General features: G+C 44.2%; 1 protein-coding gene across 1 annotated transcript in view; it reads left to right on the top strand.

Moving 5' to 3' along the window:
- The window catches only part of LOC105741257, a 154,313-nt gene that overhangs the window by 2,330 nt on the left and 149,630 nt on the right, over nucleotides 1-2,353 (top strand). The gene's annotated exons all lie outside the window — the stretch shown is intronic.

A 2,353-nucleotide genomic window follows, 5' to 3' on the forward strand; every position in this document is an offset into this window, starting at 1 on the left:
TCTTTCTCTCTCTCTCCCTCCCTGTCTTCCCTTCCCTCCCTCCCCCTCCATCCTTCTGTTTCCCTCCCTCCCTCTCCTTCTTTTATACTGGGACTTGAACTCATGACCTTGTACTTGCCAGGCAGGCATTATGCAGCTGAGCTATATCCCCAGCCCTTCTAATGATAATTTAAACATTATGGCATTGTATGTGTCTACGGGTTGAATATCCCCTATCTGAAATATGTGTAATTAGAAGTGTTTCAGATTTCAGAATGTTTTAGGTTTTGTTACAGACTTTTTTGGTTGATTACTCCTGATCTGAAAATCTGAAATTTAAAATGTTCCTGCTTTAATTCAGAAGTATTTTGGATTTTGAGATGAGGAACATTCAACTTTGTTTTGACCTAGTCAGATCTATAGTCTCTATAGAGCCTTTTCCCCCCTAGATTTAGATTGTGTTGACTTGTGACAGAAAGGGTAGCTTTCCTTCCTTCCCCGACCCTCTCTCCCTCCTTTCCCCTCCCTTCCTCCCTCCTTCCCTCTCCTACCCTCCCTTTCTTCTTCCCCCTTCCCTTCCTTCTTTGTTCCCTCCCTCCTTTCCTCCTTCCCTCGGTTCTGTAGTCCTTCCCCCCTCCCTCTCCCTGCCTCCCTCCCTCCCTTCCTTCCTTCTCCTATGCTGGGGACAGAACCCAGGACTAGTGCATACAAGGCAAGAGCTCTACACTGACCTACACCCCCAACCCTTAGAGTATAATTTTTTTTTTCTTTATTTAGGCCAGGGTCTACAGGGTCTCACTATGTAGATGGAACTCGTAGTGATTCTCCTGTTTTCAGCCTCCTGTAAGTGGTGGGATTACAGGTGTGCCACCACGCCCAGTCTCAATCACTGTCTCAGTACACCCTGCAGGCGGGGCTGCCATGGCACCTGGGATTGAACCCCGGCCCCTGTGTTCTGCCTAAGCAGGCGGTTTAGTCCACTGAGCTATCAGGCCGGTACTCAGATTCTTTATGGTAGGTATTGGCCAACTTTCTGTAAAGGTCCACATAGTCTACTCAACTCTGTGATTGCAGCAAACATCAGCTATAGACAATGTGGAAACAAATGGACATGACAAACTCAATCATAAAGATAAGCAGTGGAGCCTTGTGTAGTGATGCGTTCCTATAATCTTAGGGTTCTGGGAGATTGAAGCTGAAAGATTACAAGTTTGTGCTGAGCTTCAGTGAGTTGCAACTTAGTAAGACCTTGTCTCAAAATTTACAAAACAATACAACAAAATAAAACAAAAAAGCTGTGTATGTATTAGTAAGAGGGCCCTAGATTCAATATCCAGTATCATTAAAAAATGCCATAGGCCAAATTGGACCACAGGCTATATAGCATGTTGTCCCTTGCTCTGCATTATTGTATGTGTGTGTTTGTGTATGCACACATATACATACCCAGATTTTAGAAGAAAAAGTCTTACAGTAAATAGGCATTTGTATTGATTTTTCTTTGTGTTTGTTTGTACCAATCAAACTTGGACCTTGAGCTGGCCAGGCAAGTAGGTGCTTATGCCCCTGAGCTGTATCCCTGGCTACCTTTTCTTCCTTTTCAACCAGTCTTTTTTTTTTTTTTTTTTTTTTTTTTTTTTAAGTATTTGGTACAGGGTCTCACCATGCAGCTCACAGTTGCACTCATAGAGATTCTCCTGTTTTCAGTCTCCCCATGGCTGGGATTACTGCCGTGCGCCACCATACCTGGTCTTGGTGGCCAGATCAGAGCATCCTGGGTGAGGCAGTGGAGCACTCTTTTAAACCAAGCAAATATTGGGGCTGGGGCGATACCTTGGTGGTCTAAGCGCCTGCCTGGCAAGTGCAAGGACCGTGGTTTGATCCCTAACACTGTATATGTGTGGGCCCAGGAATCCAGGGCCCACCATTCTGATGGAACCCCTGGGTTTCATGGCCCTTGCCTGTAATGCCAGCACTGGGAAGGCTGAGACAAAAGGATACCACAAATCTGAGTTGTGTAGATATACCCTGTAGTAAATAAAATAACATAAATAAATAAATGATTAAAAATCCAAGCAGATCTGAAAGTTATCCCATGTTCCATTAAAAATACTTAATAATATTTAAAAATTGGCAGAGTGTACTATTCTATGAATTTAAAAATTTAATTTGTATCTGATTTTGGATGCTCATTTCAATTTCATTCATTCATTCATTCATTCATTCTAGTGCTGGCATTTGAACCCAGGGCTTCCTGCATGCTAGGCAAGCGTTGTCCTACTGAGTTATACCCTCTAACCTCTTCTCGCCCCTCTCCCCTCTCCCTCTCCCCTTCCCTTCTCCCCTCTCCCCTCCCCTCTCTCCCTTTTCCCCT

Source organism: Octodon degus, unplaced genomic scaffold (assembly GCF_000260255.1).
Source record: "Octodon degus isolate 3935 unplaced genomic scaffold, OctDeg1.0 scaffold00372, whole genome shotgun sequence".
NCBI classification, from domain to species: Eukaryota; Metazoa; Chordata; class Mammalia; order Rodentia; family Octodontidae; genus Octodon; species Octodon degus.